The following is an 11,003-nucleotide window of genomic DNA, read 5'->3' as shown; positions in this document are numbered from 1 at the left end:
TTGGTTTTGGTCAGGGCTGGGAAGATTAATACTGACAGTTGGTTGCTGCAGCACTATTAAACTTACTGCCTTTTGGGGATATGCTACAGTCCTGGATAGGACATTTCAGAATAACTGGATAACTGGCATAATTACATTTACAAAATCAGCACAGTTAAATATGAATTGTGCAGAATAACATTGTGATTAAGACCAAAAATTTTAGACTCAAGGTTCAAACTCTGCCTTTGTAATTTTATACCTATAAGATTTTGTCCAATTATCTTTTCTCTCTGTGTCTTTGTTCTCTCATCTATAAAATTGGACTTAAAAATTCTTCCTCAGAGAAGTGTGGTGATGATTTAATAAAAATGCAGATAAAATATTTAGCATAATGATAGATATATAAATCCTATTTGATGAAGAGCAGATATCATCATTTTGTATTTAAACACTCAAGGAATGTCAGAAATGGAAACCATTTGAGAGATGACCTAATTGAATTTAATAATTTATAGGGAGAGGAAACGGAGGCCCATATTAGTGAAATGAATTGTCCAAGACCACAAAGTTAATCATGGAGGTAGACATTGGTAGAGGTAATTAGTTTCTACCAATTATCAAATCCCAGAACAATGTGGCTATATTGGGGTATATTGCTGTTTGCTGTTTAGTTGCTAGGACATGTCCAACTCTTTTGCAACCCCATGGACTGTAGCTCCTCTGTTCATGGGATTTCCCAAGCAAGAATACTGGAGTGGATTACCATTTTCTTCCCCAGAGCATTTCCCGACCCAGGGATGGAACCCACATCTCCTGCTTGGCAGGTGGATACGCTACCACTAAGCCACCAGGGAAGCCACTTGGATATACCCACATACCATATTCATATTCTACCTCCTTCTCTATATTTAAGGAAAAGGATAAAGGTAGTCACAGTTTCAGTACACATGCTTTCAAGAGCTCAATATCCAGTTTCTGAGGATTATTCCAAACAGAATTTCTACCCTGTTGGGGGCCAGAGTGAGGTACTCCGTCCGTGGCAAAGGTCATGAGGAAGGAGGCTCAACATACGCAAAGGCGGGATTGAGCCTCAGGAGTCCCCCTGGAAATCCTCAAGCATCTACCCCCATAACCAGAGCCTGCCTACTTTACTACTTTGTGCTCACCTACACCTCTGACTTTACAGGGGGCTGTCCCCCACCACCTCTTTCGGAGAAGGAGTTAACTTAGAGCTCCAGTTAATAATAATTCCTGGGCGTGATAGGAGTGTTTTAACCTACAAACTCCTCTGAAGGTTCTCTAGCCTGCCTGACAGGCTTGTCAGGCCACATGTGATTGCTCACAGCCTCCCAACCGTGAGAGGCACGAGATGCTTTAAACCTTCTAAAAACAGGTTCCTTAGAAAAGTTAGAAAACTATTAGTATAAGTATAATGGGCTGATTAGAAATTGTATTGGTGAAGGGTTTTTCATTTGTTGAGCCAATGTTTGTTGCTAAGTCTCCACATCCCCTGCCTTTATACACATTAATGAATATATAGAAGAAATAAGTATTAACCTTTGATATAAATCACATTAGACCTTAGGCTAAGTAAATTCTTTCCTTAACTAAAACCCACTACACCCTCACCCTATAGGAATGTAACTTTATTTGGGTGGCGTCTGTTTTAAGAATAATCACCCCTGGAGAAATAAGTGTCCTGGTTGACTGACTGTTGTCACAAGGAGAGGGTCATAAATTGTCAGCAGGCCCCCTGGCCAGAAGATGATGTAACACCCCTAAGACCTCTGTATACATTTGTGTGAAGCACCTGACTTTAATAAAAGTCAGGACTGCTGTCCCCACGTGACTTTTGTATAACATCTCAGTTTATAAAAACAGACTCTGGAAAATAAAGAATTGGGATCAGTTTCTCGAAATGCTGGTCTCCCCATGTCGCTCTCTCTCCCACTCTGGCTGAGTCTCCATCTGGAGCGCGGAACCCGCCATGCTTACTAATTATGCCTGGGCTTCTAAGATCCAACCGGGGAGGCCTCAGTGTCTCCTCTCCTTCGGGAGAACGGAAGGACGCCTGCGGCCTACGTAAGTGGTGCAAACTTCTTGTCTTGAAGTTTTATTGGTCTCCCGCGTAAACCGAGCTACTCAGCCTCTTTTTTCCACTGAATTTTCCTACTGAGCTATCCTCATCCTATTACTCTTTATATCTTTGATAAAATATTTAAATAAATAGGTCGCCGACGCCATCCCCGCTTCGAATACCCTGGATCAGCCGGGGCTGGACCCCGGCACTACCCCTTAAGTTAATTACTGCCAAGTTATGGACTTAGACTTATTTTGTGGTTATCTCAACTGCTGAAGAGATTTTCTGTCCTAAATTTGATTAAAATGAGAATATAAACATGACTTTAATATCTGAAGTCATAAACATACTGTATTTTTAAAATAAATTGCTTTCAGAAATGTGAAGTGTTGATTTAATATATTTACTGTAATCACATAGTAAATTAAAGCAATGATTCCTATATCCATCAAACACAATGACTTAACAGAAAAATGCCAACTCCAATGGTCATAAAACTTTACAATGTTTTCTACTCAAGGGAACCAATGTCAGAGTGAGGTGAATGATAGGGAAAAGACACAAAGGGAATACAGAAGAGAAGCAAATAAAATTAAAAAGTGGAAAAGCAAAAAGTCTGCTTTGTTCTCCAAGATTCCTGGGTATTCTGGTCCTACAGACAATTTTGAGAAATGGCAGCATAGCTCCCCAGCTCACTAAAAAGAATGATACATTGTGACTACCGTGACTTTTTTTCCCTGTTGATTCCAAACAAGGGCATTTTGGGATTTTCTTTCCTGACTGTTGATTTCTTGGAGGAGTTAAGACTTAACAGTAACAAAGTTGAGTAGAAATAATGACAGCAGGCATTTTTGTCTTTTTCTCATCTAGTGATCATGCCTCTTACATTTTCACTATTAAATTTGATGTTTTCTACAGTTTTTTTTTTTTTTCTTTTATTAAGACAACAGGAATTATTACATTGGTCTGGAAGCCACAAGTCCAAAATTAAGGTGTGGCAGGGCCACACTTCCTCCAAAGAATTGGGGGAAGCTTCTGTTTCTTACTTCTTCTAGCTCCTGGTGACTCCAGGCATTCCTTGGCTTGTGAGAGCACTCAGCCCAATCTCTACCTCCTTGGTAACACTGCCACTCCCTTTTCTCTCTAGCAAATATCCCTTGTGTACCTTCTATAAGGACGTATATCATTGAATTTTGCATCCACTGGATAATACAGGATAATCTTTTCACTTCAAATCCTTAATTATGTCTGAAAAGGCCATTTGAAAAATGATGTCACAGTCACTGGTTCCAGGAATTAAGATGTACACACATTTCTAGAGTGTCCAGTTTTGTTTATGTTTTTTAAAAAAAATGTCCTTTTGTGTTCAGTCCAGTGAGGTTTAATGAATGTAACCATAGGAAGCACTAGCAAAAGCGCTATAAACATCAATGTCAGAGTCAGATGGATCTGGGTCTGAATTACAGCTTCAGCACCTTCTAGCTGTGTGGCTTCAGGCAGCTAATTTCAACTTCCTGAATCACAGATGCCTCATCTATAAAATGCACACATTAATTTCTATCTCATAGGATTGTTATAACAATTAAATGAGATAATATTAAGTTCTTATCTAGAAAACAAAAGTGATCAATAAAACATATATAGCAGTATTGTAGTTCTTAAACTTGGTAGTATTGATAATTGAATTTGTGTTGAAGTATTCAATATAGCTTTCTCAATAATCTAGCATATGCTACTAATATGACATAATTATTTGTATCTTCCCACACTATCTTTTTAATATTTATGTATATTTTATACATAATGTGCTAAACTAAACATAATGTAAAATTTACCAATTCAATCATTTTTAAACATACAGTTATACAACCCCATAGGCTTTTGGTAGTTATTCTCTATTCCCTTCTATTCTGATTTTGCTACATTATTTAAAAATTAAGAATTTATTATCAAATGACTTTTCTTCATATACTGAGACAGTTATACAATTGTTCTTTTATGTTCTGTTAAGTCAACATATTTTAATTGTATATTTAAGTTGGAATGGCCATGCATTTGTAGGATAACTTGATATTTTCATAAGGAAGTTTATCCAGCATAAAAATATACAGAATTGCCTAATAAAGAAAAAAATTAGACCAAAAGTGTAGATTAAAAAAAGGAGCAAATTTTAACAACACATATAACAAGAAAAAAGAATATAAGCTACATCTCTAAGTAATATGACAAATCCTTATGTTAGCATACTCTTTTGTTAAATTTCAATAAAAAGAGAGTCAGTCAGTGCATATCATTGTTCACAAGTTTTTTTTTCCTTTTCCACTAGCTTTTATTAATAAAAGAATCACAATTAGGTCATAAATAAACAGGTAAATTATTAATTACATGATTTGAGGTTTAGGATGAAAACTTGTAAAAATTAGTTTGATATACAGCAAAGTTATACAACACACTAAAATCAACCATTTAATATTTTTGCCTTGTGTGAACTGCCCATAATAAAATAGGAACAAACTTTTTAAGGATGGAATACACAATTAAATATATATATATATGGGATGTTTCACGAATTTGCATGTCATCCTTACGCAGGGGCCATGCTAATCTTCTCTGTATCATTCCAATTTTAGTATATGTGCTGCTGAAGTCTTACAAGTTTTACAGTGCTCAAAATAAAACCTATATAGTCACCTGGATTCATTCTATAAATGTTTTATTTTTAAGATACATTCTCAGACTTAATAAAAATATCATTTTGCTTATTGTTATCATTATTATCCCTCAAATTTCCTGTTCCACTCACAAGCTATGGTATTTGTATAGAAGCTGAGAAAGTATCCATCTGTTGGTTTTTCTATCTTGGTTGACATTTGAGGTCTTTCTCATATTGCTAGTCTGTAAGTATGTCCAAGATAATATTGAGCTATCATAGCAGGGGAAGGTCAGATTCATTTATCTTATTGCATACAAAAACAGAGCAAAATTTCTTTTAGTTAAAGTTTGCCTAAAAATGCACAACCAAAATTTATTCCAAGGGAGACGGCCATTCAAGTATGAGTCTGACCCTACTGTTACATTCTCAGCAGAAACAGACAAAATCTAGTCCTAGGGTCTTAGCTGGCTACTGGGTGCCATGCAAAATAAACTCTCAATCATTACAAATTCATAGAAGATTTAAAATACTAATTGGAGCTTCCAAGAATATTTGAGGAAGAAAAATAAACCTACTGGTGGGTGCAGACAAGGGCCAAATTTGTCCTCCTTTCCTTAAGGAAGGTTAAACTGCTACAGAACTATTTGACTTAACAAATAATAATTTGGGGCTGAGCAAGTAGTTGCTTGCAGCTTATTTTAGTCAAAGCATATCCCCTTGAAACACTAGGGTTGAAATGGAAATGTTGATGGACTATTTACCAGTTAGGCCCTGGTGAGAGCAGGGAAAACAAATGTAATCCATTTTGTTAACATGATGAAGTTATCATAATTAAGTAGTGGTAAAGAAAGAAATCTATCTGGAGATTAAATTTCCTTCTCTTTAATGAAATCTGATGGTCAAATAAATGGGTGTCATGGGGTCCCGTTATTGTGTACATTAAAAGAAAGTGAAAGTGAAGTAGCTCAGTCGTGTCCAACTCTTTGCGACCCTGTGGACTCTGTAGCCCACCAGGCTCCTCCGTCCATGGGATTCTCCAGGCAAGAATACTGGAGTGGGTTGCCATTTCCTTCTCCAGGGGATCTTCCCAACCCAGGGATTAGAACCCAGGTCTCCCACATTGCAGGCAAACGCTTTAACCTCTGACCCACCAGGGAAGCCCAGATAAGTCACTGCTATAATTCTGGCTAGATCTTCCTAACAAGCAGACTTTTATTTATTTATTTTTTAATCCATTCCTGGCAACTCTCTCAACTTGCTGCTTTATGCAATCCTTACTCAGAAATATTTCCTACTTAAACTAGATCTAGGGGGCAAGCTGATATGTTGCTTCTCTATTGCAAGCTAATTTTAACTCTTTGCTGCCTTTTCAAAAATACAGCAAATCCTAATGGGGACCTATGTTAAAGGAGATAAGATACCCCTAGAAAGAAATGAGCAGCCCTGAGCCAAATTATTTGGATTCTGAATTTCCAAATTGATGGATTACATTCTCAAAACTGCTGCAACCAACACATATTCCTGCTTTCATTGGAGCACAACCCAACCAAAAAAGCTTCTGAAGTAAATGAAGAGTGTTATATTCCCCAGTTATTAATACTGTGCTGAATTCAAACTACAGCCAAAATAAAGGATTACTTTTAAAATGTGAGATTGATAGGACATTAGAATTCCATGTTTTTCAGTAATCTTCTATTAATATATATACTTTCTATCATTAAAAGAATGAGTTTTAATCAGGATGGGGAACACATATACACCCATGGCTAATTCATGTCAATGTATGGCAAAACCCACTACAATATTGTAAAGTAATTAGCCTCCAATTAAAATAAATTAATTAAAAAAATGAAGGTTAAAAACTATTTTATTTCTTATAAAAGTATCCCACATTTCTAAGAAAAAAGAATATGACCATTTAGAGAGATAATCAAGATTAATATTTATTTAATTTTGACATAAAATATAATTTATAAATAAGTTATATAAAATGAAACAACATTTATGTTTTGCTCAATTTTTTTTACTCAATAATTCATGGGATAATTCTGTCATCCATTGTTTATTTGATCTCCGTGAAAACAGCTGATCCAATATTCTAGATAATATAACTACTCCAGTGAGCAAACCTACAGTTTAATACTAATCTATATTTACCCAATTCTTATGGGTGCTGCATGCTCAGTTATGTCCAACTCTCTGTGACCCCTGGGTTGTAGCCTGCCAGGGTCATATGTCCATAGAATTTTCCAGGCAAGAATATTGGAATGGGCTGCCATTTCATTCTCCAAGGGATCTTCCCAACCCAGGGATCAAGCCTGAGTCTCTTTGGCCTCCTGCATTGGCAGGCAGATTATTTACTACCGTGCCACCTGGGAAATTCGTTACTTATTGTTAAATCTGTAGGGCTTTTCTTCTCACATTATTTATATTGCAATGATAATAATTATAGCAAAATCTTTCTGCACATCCATAGTCATTTATTGTGCTATTCCTAGCAATATGATTATTGTGCTGGTGAGTATATATTGGAGGCTTTTGATATGCAATGGCAAACTTCCCTAGAGGCAATTAATTGCTGTGTTCACAACTTAGTTTGAATAATGTGGCTGACATGGTTAGTTGTCCTACAGAATCCATTAGCCTCAATATTTTCTCTAGTAATAGAACTTCCCCCATTGAATTATAGCTTGGTTTTGGCTACCCAAGTAGGTGGATTGAGCAGTGGCTACAGAACTAGAAAAAGTCAGTTTCCATTCCACTCCCAAAGATGGGCAATGTCAAAGAATGTTCAAATTACCATAGAATTGCTCTCAATTTACACACTAGCAATGTAATGCTCAAAATCCTTCAGGTTAGGCTTCAGCAATACCTGAACCCAGAGCTTCCAGATGTACAAGGTGGGTTTAGAAAAGGCAGAGGAACCAGAGAACAAATTGCCAACATCTGCTGGATTATGGAAAAAGCAAGAGAATTCCAGAAGAACATCTACTTCAGCTTCATTGACTAAGCTAAACACTTTGACTGTGTGGATCACAACAGATTGTGGGAAATTTTTAAAGAGATGGGAATACCAGACCACCTTACCTGCCTCCTGAGAAATCTATATGCAGGTCAAGAAGCAACAGTTAGAACCAGACATGAAACAATGGACTGGTTCAAAATTGACAAAGGAATATGACAAGGCTGTATATTGTCATCCTGCTTATTTAACTTACATACAGAGTACATCATGCGAAATACCAAACTGAATGAATTGTCATCTGGAATCAAGACTGCCAGGAGAAATATCAATAACCTCAGATAGGCAGATGATACCACCTTAATGGCAGAAAGCAAAGAGGAACTAATAAGCCTCTTGATGAGGATGAAAGAGGAGAACTAAAAAGCTGGCTTGAAACACCACATTCAAAACACTAAAATCATGGCATCTGGTCCCACAACTTCATGGCAAATAGAAGGGGAAAAAGTAGAAGCATTGACAGGCATTTTTTGGGGGTGGGCCTCCAAAATCACTATAGATAGTGACTGTAGCCATGAAATTAAAAGATGCTTGCTGTTTGGAAGAAAAGCTATGACAAACCTAGAAAGCATATTAAAAAGTAGAGACATCACTTTGCTGACAAAGGTCCGTATAATAAATCTATGGTTTTTTCAGTAGTCATGTATGGATGTGGGAGTTAGACCATAAAAAAGGTGAGTGCCAAAGAACTGATGCCTTCAAATTGTGGTGCTGGAGAAGACTCAAGAGTCCCTTAGACTGCAAGGAAATCAAACCAGTCAATCCTAAAGGAAATCTACCTTGAATAGTCATTGGAAGGACTGATGTGAACCTGAAGCTTTACTACTTTGGCCACATGATGACATATTGGAAGAGCTGACTCATTGGAAAAGACCTTGATGCTGGGAAAGATTGAGGGCAGGAGGAGAAGGAGATGACAGAGGATGAGATGTTTGGATGGCATCACCAACTCAATGGACATGAATGTGAGCAAACTCCGGGTATAGTGAAGGACAGGGAAGCTTGGTGTACTGCCGTCTACATAGTTGCAAAGAGTCAGACACAAGTGAGCAACTGAACAACATTCAAATAGGAACTATAGTCTTATCCTTAGAATTAGATTGATCATATGATTTAAATCTGAAAGTGACATGTACGCCAAGTGATGTATGCAACTGCTGAGCCATGTCCCTAAAGGGAAGCTCCTTGTCCTCCACTCCCACTTTTCTTCCTGCTAGGCTCAGCTTAGTTATGGGGAACCATCACAGACCAAGAAGAATTGGTAATGAAGGAACAAGGGAGATGGACTCCATGTCTCAGAGCCAGGTCATGGAACAGAATAGCCGTGCATCTCAGACATGTATGAGAGTGAAATAAACACTCTGTCTTGGTGTAAATCACTGTTAAATCAGCCCAACTAGTACCCTAAATAACATAACTACTCCAGTGTACAAACCTAAAATTTTTGGAAATTTGAAGCAGAATGGAAATGAGCAGGGGAACATAATGATCCATCTGTGAAAGCTGCTTATTTTCCTGAAACCACATATTTGTGCCATTAGCTTTATAGTTGTCCTCCAGCAGGATACACTTCGTGCCTGTGGTTATAAGTGATGCAGTGGTTGCTGAAGCCCAATATTTCAAAAATGAGGATTTACAGAAAATCTGCCCTGTGCCTGAGGTTGCAGGAGGTTGCTATTCTACCTCCAGAGTTTCTCTCCTAATATCTCAGTTATGAAGTCTTTTGTTTGATAAAGTTTTGGAATCTAAAGTTAAATTATTCTGGCTACATGTTGTTTAGACCATTCCATATTTCCACTTCTAGGTCATACAAATGAGATCATCTATAAAATACATGAAATAAGAAAAGTCACTCATCTATCTCCAGTTGTTCTCAAGAAGCCCTCCATTCTGGTTTCAGCACGCCTGTCCAAAAGAGCACTGAAAGGAAGTTTTGATACTGTGACCAATTTAACAAAATACAAACATCTTAATGGGCTTCAGCTAAAATATCCAGGTGATGTGCAATAATTGATCAATTTTAGAAGATGTTGACCAAGGAGAAACAGCAATTTAAAAACTTGGTGAAAGAAAGACCCAACACTGAGATTTTTACGGAGAGTCACTATGTTTTCAAGGAAAAGTTACCCAACCTCAAGGAAAACAAGTAGCCTGAATTTAGGACAAATATTTGGAAGCATTTAAAATGAATCTATTGGGAACAAAAACAGCATGAAGAAGAGGGATAGTTAGCTGAAAATTTTGCAAAATTACTATTAGACTCATTTTTAAAGAAATATTTCTAGTATTTACATATCAATGTGATAAATTGATTGTTTGCAAAGATGGCCACAACAATTGCTCTTTATTCTGTGCTTGTGTTCAAGGTGACTTTGGAATTCTTCCCATGAAGAATTGGAGACTATTTCCCTTCCCTTTAATATAGGCTGGCCACATAACTTGCTTTGACCTTTGATAGATTATTATAAGAGGATGTCCAGCCTCTGTTCTTGTTCTCTTAGAAATCAGATGCTATACAGGAAAGCCTGAGGTAGTCTGCTGGAACTGCCACACATCCTGACCAACAGCTCCAGCCAGTTGCCAATGAAGTAAGTGAAGTCCTCCAGGACCAACCAGCTGACCTGTTAACTGACTACAACAGCATGGCTGAGTCCAGCTGAAACCACGAGGAACAGAGATGAACTATGCCAGCGGAGCCCTGCCATGTTGCCAATCCCCAGTATCATGAACAAATAGTGAGGGTTGTTTTAAAGCATTAAGTTTTGGGGTGGTAAAATATTCAAAAACAAATACCAGTTCTCCTGCATTGCAGGTGGATTCTTTACCTGCTGAGCCATTAGGGAGCCCCAAATAATTAATGAGTGTGGGTACGTGCTTAGTCATGTCAGACTCTGTGACATTATGGACTGTAACCTGCCAGGCTCCTCTGTCCATGGGATTTCCTAGGCATGGATACTGGAGTGGGATGCCATTTTCAAGGGATCTTCCCAACCCAGGGATTGAACCCACATCTCTTATGTCTCCTGCATTGGCAGGCAAGTTCTTTACTACTAGTGCTACCTGGGAAGCCTCTAAATAATTAACACAGGTGACAGATTTTAAAATTAATTTATAATTCTTCTTAAGCCTCCTACCAAACAAATTAGTTAAGGGTATGAATTTACTTTAATGGAGATGTTTTACTGTTGCTTAGAGAAAAAGATTCTTGCTGTATATTTTCACCACCAATAAATATACTGTTACTGCAGAGATAGACTAGTTTCTTG

At 37.4% G+C, this 11,003-nt stretch overlaps 1 non-coding gene across 1 annotated transcript; it reads right to left on the bottom strand.

Moving 5' to 3' along the window:
* Nucleotides 1-4,609: 4,609 nt before the first annotated feature.
* On the bottom strand, nucleotides 4,610-4,715 carry LOC133255588 (U6 spliceosomal RNA). Its single transcript, XR_009738988.1, has one exon. It is a non-coding gene; the product is annotated as a U6 spliceosomal RNA (small nuclear RNA).
* Between the last annotated feature and the right edge of the window lie 6,288 nt (nucleotides 4,716-11,003).

Source organism: Bos javanicus, chromosome 1, assembly GCF_032452875.1.
Source record: "Bos javanicus breed banteng chromosome 1, ARS-OSU_banteng_1.0, whole genome shotgun sequence".
Lineage (NCBI taxonomy): Eukaryota > Metazoa > Chordata > Mammalia > Artiodactyla > Bovidae > Bos > Bos javanicus.
Note: the sequence above shows the minus strand (reverse complement) of the source record. Positions and strands in the feature narration are given on the sequence as shown.